This window comes from Manis pentadactyla, chromosome 11 (genome assembly GCF_030020395.1).
Source record: "Manis pentadactyla isolate mManPen7 chromosome 11, mManPen7.hap1, whole genome shotgun sequence".
Taxonomy (NCBI): domain Eukaryota; kingdom Metazoa; phylum Chordata; class Mammalia; order Pholidota; family Manidae; genus Manis; species Manis pentadactyla.
Genome location: NC_080029.1, coordinates 30,346,096 through 30,368,570, shown reverse-complemented (window position 1 = coordinate 30,368,570; position 22,475 = coordinate 30,346,096). Strand labels below are relative to the sequence as shown.

Below are 22,475 nucleotides of genomic sequence, written 5' to 3'. Positions count from 1 at the left end.
TGGCCAATCATGTAAAAACTGCAAGTTGTGTTTTCTGGGATATCTTGACTCTCAGGATATCCTTGATACAGCTTTCTTTTCCCTGCAGGTTTCTTCTGATGTTTATACCATTTGATTACAGTGGTGTAGGAAAGACCTGTTGCAGGGTCTGACCAAGTGCTGTTCTGCTGTGTTACATAGATCATAGGGTGTGAACATGGTAGGCCCTCAGGAAGTCCCCTCTTGAATGCAGTTAAAGAAGTTTTGAAGTACCTTATATATTTGGTTGAATAAAAGATGGCAGGCTGGAAACAGGAACTTTTTTTCTCTTGTCCTTACCAGAAACTGTGAATATCTGTGAGTGAAAACTAGGTTCTATTTCTTACCCTTCTTAGCTTTCATTTAATGTTTGGGAGTTAAAAAAGTTTGAAATAGTGTTTCAGTGGCCATGAAAAAATTAGTTTTGGAAGCTCTTAAGTTCATGGATAGTCTGATTTATTTTAATGTTTTTAGAATAGGTCTGTGTACTGCAGATTATTAATATTGGGCAGGTATGTATAACTAACAATAAGCTTAGCAGTCACAGGAAATGTTCATAATATAGTGGAAGCTTATAACCTGTCTGAAACGACCAATGTCAGAATTGTAGAATTGTAAGTAATCAGAATGGTTGTTTGCTTTGGAACAGGCTTTCTCAGCCTCACCACTGTTGACATTGGGCTGGATAATCCTTTGTAGTAGGGGTCTGTCCTGTGCACTGTAGGGTCAGCAACCTTCTACCCACTAAATGCCAGAAGCAGCCGCCCTCCCCATTGGGGCAACCAAGTTCTCTCCATACACTGCAAGGTGTCTCCTGAGGTACAGAATTACACCCGGCTGAGAACCACTGGTTTGGAACAGTGGCTTCATCGGTGGGTGATGGGCCGGCTACATTCAGAGTCACATTGTTGGGGGGCTTCTTACACATTCGGGTTCCTGGCTTTCTCCTCAGACTTCCTGAACAGCTTATGTGGGGTGAAGCCTTGGAGCCGCAATTTTCCTAGAGACCAAAAAGCCAGGCTTAAAGGTTTGTTGTTTAAGTGGGAGTGGCTATTGACTGACTTAAATTTAAATGTGTGTTCAACTACAGGTAAAGAGTACAAATTTAAAGGGGGTTTTAGAGGTAAAGTATAATATTTCCCAATTATGATTTGATCTGTAGCAGCGATTTTTCCCTCCCTTTATTGTTGTATGTTTTTCAAAGTTAAAAATACACCTTATACTAAAGTTCATAATTATTTTAATCTAGGTTTTAAGAGAACATCTCAAGTTGGACTCAAAAGCAAGATTTGCTACTAACTTTGAAGTGGAATAAGGTAAGTTGGTGGGTTAGTCACTAAGTCAGAAGCTCATTCTGAGAAGACTTGCTGCTTAAAGCATAATTTTGATTTATTGTATGTGGATCCTGTATTTTTTCCTGCTTCATTGGTTTATGGCTGAGAGGCCGAAATGGAAGTGAAGAGGGAGAACTACTGTGCAGTTTTTAGTCATTGCTGAATTCAGCGTTTTATCTTTCTAGACAAAGTAGTTGAGATATTTTTCTGACTTCTTAAATCTATAAGTAGGTTTTTGTTACATACTTAATGTTTCCATTCCATAGTAAATGTGTTTCAAAAGTCTTACATGTGTTTCTTAAAATTCTGTGGGAGTTTATATCTCAACCCATGTTCTAAATAAGAATCTTGTTTAACTCTGATGCATTAGTGTATAATTTGGAATTCCAAGCTTATTCTGAAAACTTGAAAGATGGTTGAGGATCTACTGACTGACGTTCACCTTTGTATATAAAAGGTACTTAGATACTTATGTACCTAATGTATGTATTACCTACTGACTGACATTGCTCTTGATCTTAGAGTGATTGACTGTGGTTACTAATAGGTAGAAACCCAGGTCTGTCTTAGGTCTGTTCTGATGTTTCAGTGGACATTTCTCAAACATTTTAATCAGTTGTAAAACGGTCTTGTCTTACTGAGAAAAATAACAGCTTCATTCAGATTGAGGGAGACATTTCCCAGGCTGTAAATGCTATAATATGTTAAGCTACTAAATTAAGATAAAATGAGTGTTTCGGGGTTGGTGGGTTTCTTTGGTTTTGTTACTTTGTATTTAACCTTCATCTCAGCTGGATGCTGAAACAAAGACCTTGGGATTTTCTTATCTGTTGCTTTGTCAGAAGCAGAGAAGCAAATTGCCTAAGGAGTCAGCTCCTTTGGAGTGGCTGCATCCTGTAAAGGACTGTCAAGGTCATCCAGCATCTCACCACTGTAAACCTCTGTGCAGGGCTTAGGGCATCTTTTCTGAAGCCCACTGGGTAATTGGAGCACTGCTTTCAAAGCGGCTCACTTCTTCTGACCTTCCTTGAATTTCAGCAAGAGTAATCGGGAATGATTATCTCTGAAAATGTTTTTAAAGTACCTTAGGACACTTCCCTGGTAGCATTTATTTGATCATTCACAGCATCATTCTTCTTTAATAGAGGTAGAATTCAAGTTTTTAGATCTCTAAGTTTTAGCCATTTGAAGAGTCCAAGATTTTCTTATTACCAATCCAACTGAAAAACTGCCTTTGAGAGTGTAGCATCTTTGGCTCCATCAGAAATTGCTGAGTGGTGAAGAAAGTAGCTTGCAGGAGTGCCCCATGCAGGTGGCTGTAGCTCAGGTACTTTGCAAAGGAAGAAAAAAATCTGCATATTCCTGAGCACCCTCCCCAGTTTTCACCTCAGGCTTACTTGTTGGTTTTCAAGATTCAGGTTTTTTTCCCCAAGTGCCTGTGCATTATAGACATATCCATCTGCAGTGCTGTCTCTATTTCTCTTAGGGTTTTTTAAACATTCTTAAATAAGGGTTAACTGCTAGTTGATAAACTTGAGTATGACCGTTTTCAGTAGAGGCCTTAAGTTCTTGGGTTACTCTGAGGCCAAGCTTGTTTAACTTTTATGTTGTAGCAGCCACACCTTACCTCTTGAATTGAGTTATTCTCTTTAATATTCTGAACCCCTAAGCACTTAAGTCCGTTCTTTTAATGGTGGGAATAACTTTGATGCTAGTGTGCTGTGTTATGTGCAGGGGGTGGAGTGAGGGGCTGAGGGGAGGGGATTCCTCTCCTACACATTCATACTTGCTTGATTTACTCAGACACACAGGGAGGCTAGGATTGAACAGTTTTCCAGATAGGCAGGTACAATGACTATCAGCCTCCTAAACATGTACTTCTTCCTCAAGTGTGCTCTGTCTCTACATAAGGGCTATCTAAAACAATTTCCTTCCTCCAGAAGAAAACAAAAATCCAGAAAGATCAAAACAAAACAAAGCAATCCACAAAACCTTGTATTTCATATGGAGTCCTAGGGTATTAATACATTTTTATACTTATTTTTTTTGAGTAGCACTGTTCTAGAATGTAAAATTGAATTGAGAAAACATTTTTTTTTATTCCTTAAATTTTGTTTATGGCTATATTCTTTCTAAAAACCCAGCAAGAACCAGAGTGATGTTAATTGATAATGATCTCTGACTGATTTTATGTGCTTTACACATTAAAACATTTGAATAATTTCCTCAAGTATTATATTTTTGCTTTGGATGTTCCCTTTCTTAGACAATTGTGTAATTGAAACTAAGTTAGATATTATTAAAATTGTTTTTTATAAGACCATGGATGTGTCCTCCTTTCATTTTATTTTATTTTATTTATTTTTTTATTAACGTACAATTGATATACAGTCTTATGAATGTTTCACATGAAAAACAATGTGGTTACTACATTCACCCATATCTGAATGCAGTCATTGTCTATCAGTGTAGTGAGATGCCACAAATCCACTATTTGACTTCTCTGTGGTACAGTGTTTTCCCTGTGACCCCCCACACCATGTGTACTAAACATAATACCCCTTCTCCCTCCCTCCCCACCCGCCCTTCCCCACCCCTCCCCTTTTGTAACCACTAGTCCCTTCATGGAGTCTGTGAGTCTGCTGCTGTTTTGTTCCTTCAGTTTTGCTTCATTGTTATACTCCGCAAATGAGGGAAATCATTTGGTATTCGACTTTCTCCACCTGGCTAATTTCACTGAGCATAATATCCTCCAACTGCATCCATGCTGTTGCAAATGGTAGGATTTGGTTTCTTATGGCTGAATAGTATTCCATTGTGTATATGTACCACCTCTTCTTTATCCATTCATCTACTGATGGACACTTAGGTTGCTTTCATATCTTGGCTATTGTAAATAGTGCTGCGATAAACATAGGGGTACATGTGTCTTTTGGAATCTGAGAACTTGTATTCTTTGGGTAAATTCCAAGGAGTGGGATTCCCACGTCAAATGGTATTTCTATTTTTAGTTTTGTGACGAAGATGGTTGAACTAGTTTACATTCCCACCAGCAGTGTAGGAGGGTTCCCCTTTCTCTGTATCCTCGCCAGCATTTGTTGTTCTTAGTCTTTTTGATGCAGGCCATCCTTATTGGTATGAGGTGATATCTCATTATGGTTTTAATTTGCATTTCCCTGATAATTAGCGATGTGGAGCATCTTTTCACGTGTCTGTTGGCCATCTGAATTTCTTCTTTGGGGAATGGTCTCTTCATATCCTCTGCCGATTTGTTAATTGGGTTATTTGCTTTTTGGGTGTTGAGAGATATGAGTTCTTTATATATTTTGGATGTCAACCCCTTGTTGGATATATCCTTTACAAATATATTCTCCCATACTGTAGGATGCCTTTTTGTTCTGTTGATAGTGTCCTTTGCCATACAGAAGCTTTTTAGTTTGATGTAGTTCTGTGTGTTCATTTTTGCTTTTGTTTCTCTTGCTCGAGGAGATGCGTTCAGGAAGAAGTTGCTCATGTTTATGTCCAAGAGATTTTTGCCTATGTTTTTTTCTAAGAGTTTTATGGTTTCATGACTTACATTCAGGTCTTTGATCCATTTTGAATTTATTTTTGTGTATGGGGTTAAACAATAATCCAGTTTCATTCTCTTGCATGTAGCTGTCCAATTTTGCCAACACCAGCTGTTGAAGAGGCTGTCATTTACCCATTGTATGTCCATGGCTCCTTTATCATATATTAATTGATCATATATGGTTGGGTTTATATCTGGGCTCTCTATTGTGTACCACTGGTCTGTGGGTCTGTTCTTGTGCCTTGATTACTGTGGCTTTGTAGTAGAGCTCAAAGTTGGGAGCATAATCGCCCCAGCTTTATTCTTCCTTCTCAGGATTGATTTGGTTATTTGGGACTTGGGGTCTTTTGTGGTTTCATATGAATTTTAGAACTATTTGCTCTAGTTCATTGAAAAATGCTGTTGGTATTTTGATAGGGATTGCATTGAATCTGTAGATTGCTTTAGACAGGATGGCCATTTTGACAATTTTCATTCTTCCTATCCATGAGCACAGGATGTGTTTCCATTTATTGGTATCTTCTTTACTTTCTCTCACGAGTGTCTTGTAGTTTTCAGAGTATAGGTCTTTCACTTCCTTGGTTAGGTTTATTCCTAGGTATTTTGTTCTTTTTGATGCAGTTGTGAATGTAATTGTTTTCCTGATTTCTCTTTCTGCTAGTTCATAGTTAGTGTATAAGGATGCAACAGATTTCTGTGTATTAATTTTGTATCCTGCACCTTTGCTTAATTCAGATATTAGTCCTAGTAGTTTTGGAGTGGATTCTTTAGGGATTTTTATGTACAATCTAAAAATTTTATGTACAAACTAAATAGCAGATTTTTATCTGCAAACAGGGACAGTTTAACTTCCTCCTTACCAGTCTGGATGCCTTTTATTTCTTTGTCTTGTTTGATTGCTGTGATGAGGACCTCCAGAACTATGTTGAATAAAAGTGGAGAGACTGGGCATCCTTGTCTTGTTCCTGATCTTAAAGGAAAGGCTTTCAGCTTCTCATTGTTAAGTATGATGTTGGGTATGCGCTTGTCATATATGGCCTTTATTATGTTGAGGTACTTGCCCTGTATTACTCATTTTGTTGAGAGTTTTTATCATGAAAGGGTGGTGAATTTTGTCAAATGCTTTTTCAGCATCTATGGAGATGATCATGTGGTTTTTGTCCTTTTTGTTGATGTAGTGGATGATATTGATGGATTTTCTAATATTGTACATTTCTTGCACCTGAAATAAATCCTACTTGATCATGGTGGATGATCTTTTTGATATATTTTTGAATTCGGTTTGCTAATATTATGTTGAGATTTTTGCATCTATGTTTATCAGGGATATTGGTCTGTAATTTTCTTCTCTTGTGTCTTTGCCTGGTTTTGGTATTAAAGTGATGCTGGCCTCATAGAATGAGTTTGGAAGTAGTCCCTCTTCTTCTACATTTTGGAAAACTTTAAGGAGGATGGGTATTAGGTCGTCACTAAATGTTTGATAAAATTCAGTGGTGAAGCCATCTGATCCAGGGCTTTTGTTCTTAGGTAGTGTTTTGATTACCAATTCAATTTCTTTGCTGGTAATTGGTGTATTCTGAGTTTCTGTTTCTTTCTGGGTCTGCCTTGGAAGGTTGTATATTTCCAGAAAGTTGTTCATTTCTTCTAGGTTATCCAGTTTGTTACCATATAATTTTTCATAGTATTCTCTCATAATTCTTTGTATTTCTGTGGTATCTGTAGTGATTTTTCCTTCCATTTCTGATTCTGTTTATTTGTGTAGACTCTCTTTTTCTTGATAAGTCTGGCTAGAGGTTTATCTGTTTTGTTTATTTTCTTGAAGGACCAGCTCTTGCTTTCACTGATTCTTTCTATTGTTTTATTTTTCTTATTTTTATTTCTGTTCTAATCTTTATTATATACCTCCTTCTACTGACTTTGGGCCTCATTTGTTCTTCTTTTTCTAGTTTCATTAATTGTGAGTTTAGACTGTTCATATGGGATTGTTCTTCTTTCCTGAGGTAGGCCTGTATTGCAATATACATTCCTCTCAGCATGGCCTTGGCTGCGTCCCACAGATTTTGTGGAGTTGAATTATTGTTGTCATTTGTCTCCATATATTGCTTGATCTCTGTTTTTATTTGGTCATTGATTCATTGGTTATTTAGGAGCATGTGGTGAAGCCTCTATGTGTTTGCAGGATTTTTCATTTTCTTTGAGTAATTTATTTCTAGTTTCATACCTTTGTGGTCTGAGAAGCTGGTAGGAACAATTTCAATCTTTTAAAATTTACCGAGGCTCTTTTTGTGGCCAGTATATGATCTATTCTTGAAAATGCTCCATGTGCACTTGAGGAGAATGTGTATTCTGCTGCTTTTGGGTGTAGAGTTCTGTAGATGTCTGTTAAGTCCATCTGTTCTAATGTGTTGTTCAGTGCCTCTGTCTCCTTACTTATTATCTGTCAGGTTGATCTAATCTTTGGAGTGAGTGGAGTGTTGAAGTCTCCTAGAATGAATGCATTGCATTCTTTTTCCCCTTGTAATTCTGTTAGTATTTGTTTCACATATGTAGGTGATCCTGTGTTGGGTGCAGAGATATTTATAATGGTTATATCTTCTTGTTGGAATTGACTCCTTTATCATTATGTAATGTCCTTCTTTGTCTCTTGTGACTTTCTTTGTTTTGAAGTCTATTTCATCTGATACAAGTACTGCAAATCCTGCTTTTTTCTCTCTATTAGTTGCATGAAATATCTTTTTCCATTCCTTCACTTTGAGTCTGTGTATGTCTTTGGGTTTAAAGTGAGTCTCTTGTAGGCAGCATATAGATAGGTCTTGTTTTTTTTTTTCCATTCAGTGACTCCATGTGTTTTGATTGGTGCATTCAAACTATTTACATTTAGGGTGATTGCCGATAGGTATATACTTATTGCCGTTGCAGCCTTTAGATTTGTGGTTACCAAAGGTTCAAGGTTAACTTCCTTGTTATCTAAGAGTCTAGCTTAACTCACTTACTCTGTTATTACAAACACAACCTAAAGGTTGTTTTTTTCTCCTCCTTTTTTTCCCTCCATTCTTTATATATTAGGTATCATATTCTGTACTGTTTGTCTATCCCTTGATTTACTTTAAGGGTAGTTGATTTAATTTTGCATTTCCTTAGCCATTAACTGTTTTACTTTCTTTAGTGTGTTTTTATTACCTCTTGTGATGGCTATTAAACCTTAGGAACACTTCCATCTATAGCAGTCCCTCCAAAATAGACTGTAGAGATGGTTTGTGGGAGGTAAATTCTCTCAGCTTTTACTTCTCTGGAAATTGTTTAATCCCTCCTTCAAATTTAAATGATAATCTTGCCAGATAAAGTATTCTTGTTTGGAGGCCCTTGTGGTTCATTGTGTTAAATCTATCATGCCAGTCCCTTCTGGCCTGTAATATTTATGCTGAGAAGTCTGATTATAGCCTTATGGGCTTTTCTCTGTATTTGATCTTATTTCTCTCTGGCTACTTCTAATGTCCTTATCCTTGATCTTTGCCATTTTTATTATTATATGCCTCGATGTTGTCTTCCTGGGTCCCTTGTGTTGGGAGATCTGTGCCTTGGGTCCCTTGTGTTGGGAGATCTGTGCACCACCATGGCCTGAGAGACTATCTACTTCCCCAGATTGGGGAAATTTTCAGCAATTATCTCTTCACTGACACTTTCTATCCTTTTTTCTCTCTGTTCTTCTTCTGGTACCCTTATAATATGAGTATTGTTTTGTTTGGATTGGTCACACAGTTCTCTCAATATTCTTTCATTCTTAGAGATCCTTTTTTCTCTCTGTGCCTGTGCTTCTTTGTATTCCTCTTTAATTTCTATTTCATTTGTTGTCTCCTCCACCATATCTAATCTGCTTTTAAAACCTTCCATTGTATGCTTCATTTCTTATAGTGTGTTCCATAATGATTGGGTCTCCAACCAGAATTCATTCCTGAGTGCTTGTTTATTTTTCTGTACCTCCGTGACCATGTTAATGATTTTATTTTGAAATTTCTTTCAGGAATATTCATGAGGTCGATTGCATTTGAATCTTTCTCAGGTCTATTCATAATTTTGCTTTGAACCAGGTTCCTTTGATGTTTCATAATTTGTCTGTGGTGCTCTCTAGTGCCCAGAAGCTCTACTCTCTGGAGCTGCTCAGCCCCTGAAGCAATGTCGGTGTCACAGTGGAATGGTGTTGGTGCCTGGGGGGAGGAAAGAGCTGTTTCCTACTTCCCGGCTGCTGTGCCTATCTCCACTGCGAGAACCACTGCGCTGAACACACAGGTATAAGCCTCTATGCTTTGCATTTCTAGCTGTTGTAGGCGGACTTCCCTCTGGGTGGCCTGACCAGGTCACGGTTTGCCAGTTTGTGAGTCAGGTGCGGGCAGGCCAGGTTGGCATATCACTGTGGGGGCCATGGAGCTGTGTAGCCAGCTATGGGGATGTAGCGCCTGAAGATTGTGAGAGTTCTCAACCTGCTGGGCAGAGTGCACCCGGACAATTTTGTCTACCTGTCCTTTCTCCTGAGCAGTAAGCTCTGTGCAATCCTTGCCCCTTTTGCAGCCCTCTCGCTTTTAGGAAGTCTCTCAGACTGTCTGCCTTTCTTTTGTCCCAGAGCAGCTGGATATGGATCTCTGTTTCCCACAAGTGGCTGGAATCTCAGTCTCTTCAGGGGTTCTGCCTGTCTTAGCTTTTCAACCCCACTAATCACCAGAGCACCATGCAATGTACGTTTGTGCTTCCGGAGCAGTTCTTCAGAGCTAGGTGTTCAGCAGTCCCAGGCCTCAACTCCCTCCCCACTCCGTTTCTCTTCCTCCCACCGGTGAGCTGTGGTTGGGGTAGGTCTTGGGTTCTGCCTGGTCATGGTTTGGTACGTTACATAGTTTTGTGAGGTCTGCTCTTTTCTCCAGGTGTATGCAGTCCGGTGCAGCCTTCTTTCCTGTTGCTCTTTCAGGGTTAGTTGTATCAATTATATTTTTGTAGTATATATGGTTTTAGGAGGAGGCCTCCGTCTCACCTCTCCTGCCACTATCTTTCTATTTAAATTTTTCTTGAATTTCAGTTTGGTTATTGCATTCTAGGCTTCTGCTTTTAACTGTAGAGTAATTGAGCATATTTTAAAAAGCTCTCCATGTCTACCTTTTCTTAAATATGAAGTAAAAAGAGTAACACTGGTCACATTTACTTATTTAGGCTGAGAGTTTGCTGGTGTCATGGACAAAAGTAAAGGCATACTTTTGTTGTTTTATGGGAGTCCCATGAAAATCCCTGCCATTTAGTAAGTATAAAAAGAGAAGAGTGAAAAAGTACAGGTTGGTGCCTTCTCCACATGTACTTCTTCCCAAGTGCCCTGGTGTTATATGTACTGGTAGTAAGAAACCCAGTGATCAGAATGTGTTACTTTGCCCATCCAGACAACAGAGTGTCTGCAGTAGATTCAGAGACCTGTTAAAAAATGGAAACCTGGAGAACATTTCTTCCCCTTCAGCCTGTAGAACTGATATGCCCTCATCATGGGTACTGATGCTGCTTACCTCTTTTCTCCTCATTATTCTAGAAAATTGTATCTTCCTTAAAACTTGAGAGAATAGCTGTTCATGTCTAACACAATTTCTTCTTTAAACATAGTCCAGTGATGAAAACAATAGAGTAAATAATAATAGGACTTTGCATGTAGTAACTTCAGTAGAAAATACCTCAGATGTTCACCTTGAATAGACTAGGTTCTTTGGATAACCCTATACTGAAGTTTCAGTGGCATTTAGGGTACAAAAAGGGAGACAGTGTCTTAAGATAAATGCTAGATTAGATTTTATCAACTAAATGCCGACTATAATATAATATGAAAATATTGAAAGTTGAGAGTAGCAAAGGAATGGGTGCAGAGTTTTCTTTATATCTTTTATCATGACTGATTTTAATTGAGTTTTGTATGCCTTGAGGTCACCACAGAATTATTTCATTATGCTTATTAAAATTCAAGGTTTCTTCTCTGTTTTTAAAAAGGAAAATTATGTGAAATTCTTTGGCTACCAGACATTTTACCAGTCTGTAAAACTGTGAATGATCCCTTCACATTCACCAATGCTCTCATACCTTTTTACTCTTTAGAAGGACAATTTACTGTCACCAGATCCTGAGGTTCTTCAGAACATGAGTACAGTTGTCTGCATCAAATAGAGAGCTGTCTCTTTTAAACTCATTCTAGTGATAAATAGAACAAATGGTAATAGGAATTGAATTAAGTTGTCTTTGGAGGAGTGCCTTATTTCTTAGTACTTGGCACTTAATATTTCTCTTTTTGGGCCCTAGATTTATATGGCTATGATTCTAAACTGATGCCATGTTACCCACTTTATTGACTAGCTAATAAATTTAACATTCACTAATAGCAGTGGATTTGAACAAAAGTCTAAAGTAGGGGATCAGGAAATAGAGAAGCAAGAGCACGACCTGTGTAGGGATGTGGGTGGAGGTCAGCGTGGGAGTGGTACCCGCCCCTGCCCCTCCCCCTTCCCCCCCTATCTGCCTCAAAAGGCTGGGTGGTGGAAGCATTTTTGAAGACCTAGCAGATCAACAGGGTGGAACTAGAGATGAAATTTGCAGGGTGCTTACATTTGCCAGTTCTTTACAATACACTGTTTCTCAAAGGGCTTGGGAAACTGTTAGTGGTAGGGTTTTATTTTAAAACCTGGGCTTCATTTAAATTTTTGTCAATGCCTAGGCATATTTATATATAAAAGGAAGTTCTAAATATCTTCACTATTACTAGAGTGGCTTTCATCAAAACCATGCAGGTGAAATTAAGGCCAATGGTGGGTGAAGTCTTTTATGTGGAGAAGTCCAGAATGCCATGTTTTGGGGGTTTTGGTGCTCCTGAGAGGAGGGCTTTATGATGTCTTTTTGGAAATGATTTTTAGTAAGAGAATGTAGAGATGAATATCCTAGGCTTGAAGAAAGCTACTGCTCACATCTGCACGAAAGATGCTGGTCTCCAGTGAGTTCATGACACAGAAACCATGAGAGGTGTTGGGGTGCCTCCCTTCTGCATGACGTCAGCCTCTTCAGAGCTGGGGATGTTTCCAGAGCCATTGTTTGTCTCAGCAGGTGTCTCACCCTGTCTTCTTCCCATGAAGGTTTCCTTGATGAAAATGGGCTGATGGGTACTCTGGATGAGTCTCCACTAGGTTAAATAATGAGTGGTTGCAGAAGAGCTAAAGTAGACTTTGATTTTTTTTTTCAGGGAGTAATTCTTTTTTTTTTTTTTTTTTTTTAAGTCTGTGACTTAATTCAGTAACTGACCCTATTCTGCTACTGATTAATGTTTTTCCCCCCAGCCAACTGGAAATAAATTGAGAAATTGAGAAATAATTGAGAAATTGATTAGGTAACATTTGATAGGTATCTGTCTTTGTATAGGGTCCTCTGGATGTGTTCTAGCCATAAAGGTTTTGTAGCTACAAGAAATAAGATAATTCTATTTCTATTTCCATTTGCTTACCCCCTGAATTTATTAGTGGAAAAGTTTAATTCAATTAAGTAAATAACATCTTAAGTAATAAATTAGGTAAATATAGCATCTTCTATATACAGAGAGAATTTTTTGTTTGACCTGAATAGAAATACAAAAAAGAAATGCCTCTTGTAATCAAGTTGTTTCTCTAGATGGGGAGATAGGACATAATTAAAAATTGTTATAATAAATGATCAAATATAATAAGGCCTTTAGTGGAAGTACAACTAAAATGCATTGAGGTGTCTGTAGAGGGGGAATTCAAACCATGGACAAATGGGTTTTGAAAGATCCATCCATCCAGCCATCTACTAAAGAATAACATTTGTTTCTTCAGGTAAACAAAGTAGTTCATATTGTATAAAACCTGGATGTTCCTAAAACGCACACAGATCAAAGTAAAAATGACCGAATTCTCATCAGTTCACTCAAACTCCACTACTTAGAGGTAACTAGCCTTGCTAGCATTTTACTTTTGATTTGTGAGATTTTTCAAACATAAACAAAGTAGAAAGAATAATACAGTGAGCCCCCAAGTACCCTTCATCTAGCTTCACCAGTTACAGATATTTTGCCATTCTTGTTCCGTCTATCTTCTTCCTGCTTTTCTGGGGTTTTGTTTGTTTTAAAGCACAGCCCAGATATTATATGTACCACTAAACCTATAAATACTTCAGTGTTTTTTAACAGAATGAATTTTTAAAAAAGTCACAATGTCATTACCCTTAAGAAAATTAACATTGCTCCTTAATGTTATGCACCAGACAGTCCTGTAATTCCTAGTTTATGTTCAGTTTCCTCCATTGTCTCAAAATTGTCCTTTCACAGCTAGTTTGTTGCAATCAGTATCCAAGCAGGATTAGCACATTGCCCTTGTCTCTTTTAAATCTTTTCTAATCTGTAACATTTTTCCCTCGATCTTTTTTTTTTCATTTAATTTATTGTAGAAGAAACTGGGTCAATTGTTCTTCAGGACTCTAGCATCTTAATAGTTTTATTTTTGTTCTTCTATGTGATGATGTGTATATTTTTAAAAGCAAAATTGGGGCCATACTATTCCTGCTGTTTTATAAGCTACTTTTTATACTTAATGATGTAAGGAGGACATTTAGTAACTAAAAATGAGAAAAGAAGCATTTTATTGCATTTAAAATAAGTCTTACATTAATGACATATATTACAGTAACAAATTAGTTATTTCCTTCCTCTCATCTCCTTTCCTACCTCCCTTCCTTCTTCCTTTTTCACTCCAGCAAAAGCTATGGATGGGCATACTATTCGTGATGTAATTAATTCCCTGGGTAGAGAGTACGTTTTATTTTCTCTGGGAACATAAATGGTTGTGTAAATGATGGCGTGGCTGATTGTTTGCTGACAGGATTGAAAATAGAGGAGGTACATGGTACCCACCTATGCCCTAATTTTCTGGAGCAACCACTACAATAACGGGACCCTCCTGATTATTGTTACCATAAAGTGACTTTTACTTAAAAGCTAAGTTTGCATCCTCACATAAATGTAGGTCGCTGGTGGGAAGGGATTCTTTGTGGTTAGAAGGGAGCATGACGGTTTTAATTTAGTGATGTTACAATTATTTTAACACTTCCATGTTAGGGCCTCCTTCACTGTCAAGTTTTTAGCATGGGAAAATGAACTTGCATGCAGGCTCACACCAACAATAATTAATTATACCATCTGAAGCTTCATGTGGCCATTGAAGTTGACAGAGTCTCATGTTCTTTGTTAAATAAAACCCCAGCTTCATTTGTGATGTTATGGTTGCTCCTGGTAGTTTGTGTTCTGACACTTGATTGGACTTTAATAATTTAGTGGCTACAGAAATATTATCTTTATTACACCTTTTTCTTTAATGCTAAGTCACTTAATAACCCTGTAAAGTCCTTGTGAGATGTTTTTTAAAATTAATAAGAGTAATAAATAAGTGTTTATAAGGCTTACTCCCTACCTCCCCCTCCCTGGGTTCCCTACTAGCTCCCTAGAGGCACTTTGTTGATTTGCTATTTACATTTTCATTTATGGTTTGCAAGTATCATATTTTTGTGTTCTAAAACTTAACATAATAGGTATCGAATTGAAAATCAGTAACTTTTTTTATGTCATTCAGTAACATGCTTTGGAGATCTGTCCATACTAGTTCAGATAAACCTAGTTCATTCCTTTTTAATGTTACCTAATATTATATAGACTGGTCATGGAAATATACCATAGTGCTTTCTGCCAATTTCCTATTGCTCAACTTCGAGGTTGTTTCTTATAATTCTGATTACAAATAAGGCTGCAAAGAATATCCTTGTCCTTGGCTCTGTGCACGTGGGCATATATTTCTCTAGACCTCTAGGTTATGGGATATTATAAAATAGACTCCCAAATTGTTTTACCAGAGTGACTCCCATCAACAGAGGTAGTTTATCTACAGAAATGTTTTTTAATTCCACATATTTATATGGAGAAATGGGACAGGGCAGGAGCTAAATTTGGAGAACTGACTTGTTTAGAAATAAGTAGACCTCATTAAACTTCTATTTTTTGGTTTTGAAGTTTTTTAAGACTAGTTTTATTTTGGGCTATATTGCCACTAGGTGTTAATTTATTTATACATAGAGAATTCTGCAGTTAAATAATTACAAATAAAATATTATAAAGTCCATTAAGCTTTTGTATAAAAATACCACTTAATTTTAGAATCTATGCACTGAAGGTGAAGCTGGGTGTTGTCTGAAGTGCTTCTGAGGTTTGGAAGACCTCTTCAGTTAATCTCTCTTCTAATGGCTAAGGAATGTGTTGTATATTCAGCATAATACCTGCCTCATTATAGATACGACAGGCGGAAGGAATACATAATTAGATAAGGGCCACCCCTGGGGCAGGGATAGGCCCAATGCCTTGTCCTTTGTTTCTCTTAAAGGACATTTTTCAAAGGAAAGAGTGATGTATATACCCTCTATGCTTTCCTTTGAGTGGTTGTCTGGCATGATGGGGAAGACAGATGCAGTTTCTCATTCCTTTGATTTCTTAAGGAAGGAATGTAATAACTATTTTATCAGTTATGTTCAGGAGCTCTGACTTTGGAAGTTGTCAGTCTTTGTCCACAACGGTTACACGTACAACTTTTAATTTCTAAAACTGTCTTATCAGAGGCCTCATTGGTATTCTGAGCCTTGCTCTTTTCATCTATCAAATGGGGCTATTAAGTCTCGTGCCTTGAAGGGGTTGCAAGCATGGTAGGTGCCTGTGAGGCGTCTCATAGGAAGCAGGCTCTCAGCTGCATGGGACCAGGGAAGTCATCTAATCCAACATGAGAGAACAGGCTAGGAGTGTGAAGTAACATAGAGTTTCTCCCCTTTCAGTTTGTCCTAATGACTTAAGTAATCTTTGCCATAGTTCAGATGGATCACTTTGTGACTCTTAAATGTATTTTCTTTGTTGCCTGGAATTTCCCTTTTTTCTCACCACCTGTCAGTCACCTTTCTCTGCTTTGAAACAGGGTCAAGTTTGTTTACTCAGGAAGGCTCTTCTGGCTAATCCTATCCTTGGATATTATTTCATATCCTCATCCAGTCAAGTGTGTCTTTCACTATGGAAACTTGAGCTTGTTTGTATGTTTCTTGGAAAACTCTTCTCTATCCCCATATCATTTATAAAGGACCTATGACATAAAATTCTGGTTATTTAGGGGGAAAGGAAGTTCTTTAGAAAAAAACTATTTGTTAGCAGTGCAGTGTTATTTCTATGTTTTGAAAGGGAAAATTTCAGCTGACAGACTCTCAGTATACACCGTACCATGCTTTTAGCATATTAGCTCCAACTCACAGACCTTTGCTCTGCAGTTTACACAGTCACCTTTCAAGCCAGTAGGTCAGAGCTAAGGGTTGTGGTAAATAAATTAGAGCAAAAATGCCCACTGGTAGGTGATTCATGTATCTTTGCATATGGATGTGTATGCCTGCAACTTTCCGCTACCGTTCTCATCTTTTCTTCATGGTGTGAAAAGTGGTAAACACAATGAAAAAGTATCAAGTAGCAGTATATATATATATATACTCTTAAGGATAAGTCACAGAAGTTACATGTGGGCTCACCAGTACATAAAAGATCATGAGAGCCAAGTTAGAAGCTTCTGTAATCCTAAAATGAATGATTGCACAATTGAACAAATATTTCACTGTATAGCATACACATTTTAATTTAATTTCAACACAGAGTTGAATAAATCCTTTTCCCATTCATTTGAGGACACTAATATATGGCCTCAGTTGGCAATCAAATAGTATTTTGTTTTTTTGTGTGTTAGGCCACTCTGGAAATAAGGAGGAAGTATGACAAGTGGCTGCTTCCCACAAAGCGCACAGAAGCATGGGTATTCACGGAGGTCAGTTTGCCATAAGTTATATTACTTAATGGTCTTGATGCTAAGGCTCAGAGCTCTCACTTTGAGGAGATGGCATGGCACTATTGCTGCTTTTGGGAGAAACTTTAGTAGTATTTCTTTACCCACTCAGGGTGTTGTGCCCAAAGTTGTGAATCCCAGAAGACAACCAAGGAGCCAACACTGATGCAAAAGCAAAGAGCCTTTATTCGAGCTAGCTCGAGCTCAGTCTCTCATCTGCACCAACGCAGTGGCAAGATGGCAGAGAAAGAGAGCGAGTTTCAAAAGTACAAAGGTTTTATTGGGGATCTAGGGGCGGTTGGTGGGCTGAGAAGTGTGGCCTTGGCCGATTGGCTGGGTCTAGGGGTAGTTGGTGGGGTGAGAGGTTGTGGCTCTGGTCGATTGGCAGGGTCTAAGGGTGGTTGGTGGGCTTCTTGCTGACTGGTGAGGAGAGAGCCGAAGCTCCGATTGGCTGAGGTAGGATCCGGGTCCAATTGGCTGGAGTAGGATCTGGGTCCTGATTGGCTGAGGTAGGATCCTTGAAATGGCAGCACTTATGCTAAGAGGGGGTCTAAAAATAAAATTAACTTCTGGGGGAAAAAACTAAGTCCCCTTCAGGAACCTTAGGTATTTCCTAAGTTATTTATCTTTTATATTTTGAATATTTAGAAAACTAGGTTATTGATGGGGTTTGAGGCTAGAATTTTTCCTTTGGACATTCTGAGGCGTGTTGCCCACATGTTTTTCCCTAAGGAAGCATCATAAACAACCAAAACTTTGCCTAAATTGGAGTTTTATCATTTTCTTATATTGTATAGTAATTAATTTTTCTTTGAAAAGCAGTGTACTAGCTTTTGTGGAAAATAGCTTTGCAAATTCAACGCAGTTTCACAGTTTCAACTTTGCAAGTGTTGACTTTAAATTAATTATGCATAACTTCTGCTGTTAAGGACTGTACCTTATTTATCTTTATATTCCACACAGCTCCTAGCACAGAGCAAAATGTTTAGAAAGTTAAGTCAGAGGGCAATTTATCCAGAATGCTTCTCTACTTTCCTACTCAATCCTCAATGAGAATTTTTTTTTCTTTTTTCTTTACCTTTCTCTGCCCTTTGCTTTTCGATTTCATGACATTGTGAACTAAGGATCAAAGGAAGCTCCTAGGAGAGTTGTTTGGGTATTTGAAATACAAATGTTCTTACTAACCAAAATTGGATCACTGGACCAAAACATATTAATTTAATCTCTCATTTGTTGAACTCTTATCATGTGCAAATATTCTCCAGATTCTTTGAGTACAGAGAGATGGGTTGGCCATGGCCTCTACCTATAAGCTAAAATCTAGTAGATGAGGCAGATGCATGTTTACATGCAATAATGGAAGTATTAGAAGTTTTGAAGCAATACATGAACCATTGATTAATACCATTGAATAATACCATACTCATTAGCAAATATAGTATGACATGAATACCATGAATGATTGTTTAATCATAAGGTAATAAAGTTTTTAAAAATTAAGTTTTATGTTCTAAATAGTGAATACATGCCCATAGGGTAAAAATTCAAAAGGTTACATAGTGAAACTAAACTGTATAGGTTTTATTCAGGTTTCAGATATACAGCATAGTGATTAGACAGTTATATACATTATTAAATCCTCGCCCCAACTAGTGTAGTTACTATCTGTCACCATAAAAAGATGTTACAGAACTATTGGCTGTATTCTCTATGCTGTACGAAAGTGACTTATAATTGAGATTTTGTGTGTCTGTATCCCCTTCATTTATTTCGCCCTCTCACCCCAGGCCCTCCCCCATGGTAACCACCAGTCACTTCTCATTGTCTATGACCCTATTGCTGTTTTACTCGTTTTGTTTTTAGATTCCACATGTAAGTGAAATCATATGGTATTTGTCTTTCTCTGCCTGTAATGCCCTTTTTCTTTTATAGGATCCAATCAAGAGATGTCATACTGCATTTAGTATGTGTGCTGTTTGAAAATTATTTTTATTCAAATTGTAGTATACTGTACTATGCTTTAATTCTGTTTCATTCCAGTTTATGGTTGTACTTTATTATCTGCTCTCTTAATGACAGACTTCACATTTCTGATGTTTTGGTATTATTAACAATGCCATTATTGCTGTCCTTGAACCTGCAAGTGTGCAGGTTAATATAGAGGAATGTCTAGGCCAAAGGATATATATCTTCATGTCTTTGATAAAGTATTGCTAAACTGTCCTCCAACACATTGCTCAAATTTACCTCCCATCAGCAATGCATGCCTTTCTCCTCCCTCTTGCCAGTAGTGTGTGATCACACCTTTCTGTCCTTGTCTGTTTCATAGCTGAAAAAAAGGAATCGCATGGTCATTTTCCCGCGTATTTCTCTTGTTAGAACTGAGGTTGCACATACTGTTAAAGTGTTTAAGAGTAATTTTGCTTTCTGTGAATTGACTCTTGTGATCCTTTCACGTTTATCTAATGAAATAAGCTCTTTATATAAAAACACAATTTGGCACTTTGTGACAGGAGCTGCTGATTTTTTCCACTGGGTTTATAGTTGTTGATTATAGTAACTTTTGCTATGTATAAATTTGTTATTTTTGAATAATCGAATTTATTTATCTTTTACTTTGTGAGTTTTAGGTTTTGAGTTTCTGATGCTGTCCGGGGGTATGAAGAGTGTCTCCTGTATTCTTTTAATACTTTTGTGATTTCTTTCTTTTAATGTTAAAATTTTTTGGTCAATTTGAGATTTTTTTTTGGTATGTGTTGGTATCCCATTCTCTTTTCCATGTGGCTGCATAGTAGTGCCAACACGATTTATTGAATGATTTGTCTTTTCTGCTCTGATTTTAAATGTCACATTTTATCCTGTATCAAACTTTCTGAAGTATTTTTATTTTATCTGTTAATTTGATGAATTTTACTTTTGAAGTTACTATATATTTATAATACATTTTACTGTCTGGCAAGTATTATGGCTACTCTCCTTTGTTACTCTTCTTTTTCATAATTACTCTCATTATTTTTGCTCATTTACCTTCCCATATGAACTTTAGACTTAGGTTCTGAATTTCCAGAAGAATATCCTGTTAATCTTATTGGGACTGTGATAAATTTACATATTAATCCAGATTTTTTTTTTAAGCATTGATCCTCTAGGAATTTGTTTTGTAAGGCTCAAGTGTTTCCCATCTTCTGCTCTTTAAAAATATTTATCTTAAAAAAGATTTATTACTGATAATACAGAGGGCAGATGCTCATAATCTTACCTTCCTATCACAATAAACTTTATGGTTTTCATATATTTTCTTTCCTTTTACCTGCATTTTTGGTGATGCTGTGACATGTTTTAGGGTCTTTTATTACTTTATATTCTGTAATTAGCACAGTGCCATGCACAGAGTAAATAAAGAACTCAACCATACTGCGGGGTGGGATCCTCATTAGGAAGTAATTTGGCATTGTCTTCTAAAACTTAACATGTATGCCTGCATCCACTATAAATCCATTGCATTACTCAGCATCTACCCTAAGGAAAATGTGCATGTTACCAACAAAGTAGAGACTCCATGGGTGAAGGCAAGTACTGCATTTTGTACCACCTCCTGCCATCCTCATCGTCTCCTTTCCTTTTAGCCGTTAAATTCTTTTGAAGATGTGAAATTTTGCAGACCTGGTTCACTGCCCATGCTGAGCACTATTAATTTGATTCTCCATCTTTTTAGTTAAGAAAAAATCTCTCATACGTAGTAATCCTTTAGATAAACATGTTAGGATCAGCTAAATATTAGGATCAGCTAAATATTTTTTTTAACTTCTCAAACTTGTTAAATCATCTCGTGTATCTTCCCCGAATTCTGATCGTGCTGTGCTCCCTTTCCCTGCTGAAAATGAACACCGGGAGTGCGGTTCCTGATTGCAGTGTCCTTGACGAGTGTGCTGGGGAGAGAAATGCCCTCAGATGCCTGTGGTGGTGGTTCTCTTGTATCCATGCTTGCTCTGTCAGCACAGAGAATCCTGCTCTTCACAAAGATAAAATCATCTCCACCCACGTCCATACCCTTCTCTCTGCTCTTCATTCCTTCTGGGAGTATAGCCTCTTTATCCTATCCTGGATCTCAAATCTGTACCCCCAGGTCTTTGAAATCTTATTTCTGTACCAGAGGATTCCTTCATTCAACAAACCTGTATGTGCCATGTGGTGGAGGGATGTGATTGCTTTAGTACCAGATAGGCTTGAGCCAAGATTGCATCAGAAAACAGAAACTTGTTTTGTGCAGAGTCCTAGGAAAAAAGGCCCCTTCCCTGTCTCAGCATCAAGTTGAAGCGTGAAAGGAGAGAACCATCTGGTAACCTGGGGATTAAGGGAAGCCCAGAGGTAGAGTTGGAGTGTTTGACACTAAGCAGCTGTTGGATTGGTGCTTGGGGTGTGGGTCCTGCTCCCCTGTCTTCTGTTGCGGCATGTCCGCCTCCCTTTGGGACCCATTGGAAAGCTGTGGGCTGGTTACTATGGGAATTGATGGGTGCTGCTGGCAGCAGGGGATGGAAATTTCTTGGAATTGATCCCAAAATCCTAGGAGAGCAGGGTTTTTTCTCCTCTGGTCTTTGATTTGATTGAACTAACTTGATTTTAGTGGGGAGAAGATTTCCAAAGCTCACCTCTGGCATCCTATGGAGAGGTTAAGTGGTTTCTCTCCCAGGCTGACCTCACAGACAAGGGGACAACACAAAGGATCTCTAGTTTGCCTCATGAATATGTTTCAGCAACTGGCCTCTCAGGCTTCTGTGAACTCAGAGTGAAATCCAAGCTTCTATTTCTTTTCACACTGTCAAGGAATGTACTCCAGACAAGGAGAGGGGCAAGTCAGTGCCTGATTCTGGAATCACGACCTTTCCTCCCCTTCACTGCCAGCACCCCTCACAGACAGCGGGGAGGCATTCAGGTTTTGGTGCGGGGCTGCAATTGTGAAACGTTGGAGAGAGCAAACAGAGGTTTTAATGAGCTGATACCCACACTGGAAAACAGTGAGTTCAAAATAGATTTTGTAAGTCAACTTACATTAATTTGATTAATCAATAACTTTAAAAGCTTTCCCGTAGTATATGCTAGTTTATTTTTATAACTACTCATGAATATGTAATGTAAAGCATTGATTTACTTTTCTAAGAAAAATATTTGGCTTGAGGAGAGAAGAATGATCAAGTGTCATGGGCATTATAAAATTTGAAAGGACAGAAAGAGGTCCCCCTCCCTCCCTCTGACATTTCTGGTTTCAGTTCACTGTTTTTTGTTGTTTTTGATTCTTTTAGGACTAATGGAAACCTTACTCAGGGTAACTTTTTCTTTTGATTTTGAGAGATTTTGTGAAACTCTTTCCTTAGATGTAAGAAGGCTGTTCTAGATCTAATTCAGACCTTGACTCTGGAGTCTTGGAGGGGATGAATCACTTACTTGGCCAAGCAACCTCGGGACGTTGAATTATCTTGTGATTTGGATGACTTATTTCTACAAGTTTTACCACTCCCTTTTAATTCATTTAATTCCTGTTCCGTGGTGGGGAGGAGGGACTGGAAAGAAAGGCTAGTCACACACAGGCTTTGACCTCTTTGAGCTTCCAATGAGGGAGGTTAAGATGAT

The 22,475-nt window shown here is 37.9% G+C and overlaps 1 protein-coding gene across 13 annotated transcripts in view; it reads left to right on the top strand.

Annotated features, from left to right (window-relative positions):
• The window catches only part of SIPA1L1 (signal induced proliferation associated 1 like 1), a 413,448-nt gene that overhangs the window by 93,622 nt on the left and 297,351 nt on the right, over positions 1-22,475 (top strand). For all 13 annotated transcript variants that reach the window (XM_036913312.2, XM_036913315.2, XM_057488341.1 and 10 more), the window contains one exon: positions 1,268-1,334. The gene's annotated coding sequence lies outside the window, so the exon portion shown is untranslated. The remainder of the gene's footprint in view (positions 1-1,267; positions 1,335-22,475) is intronic.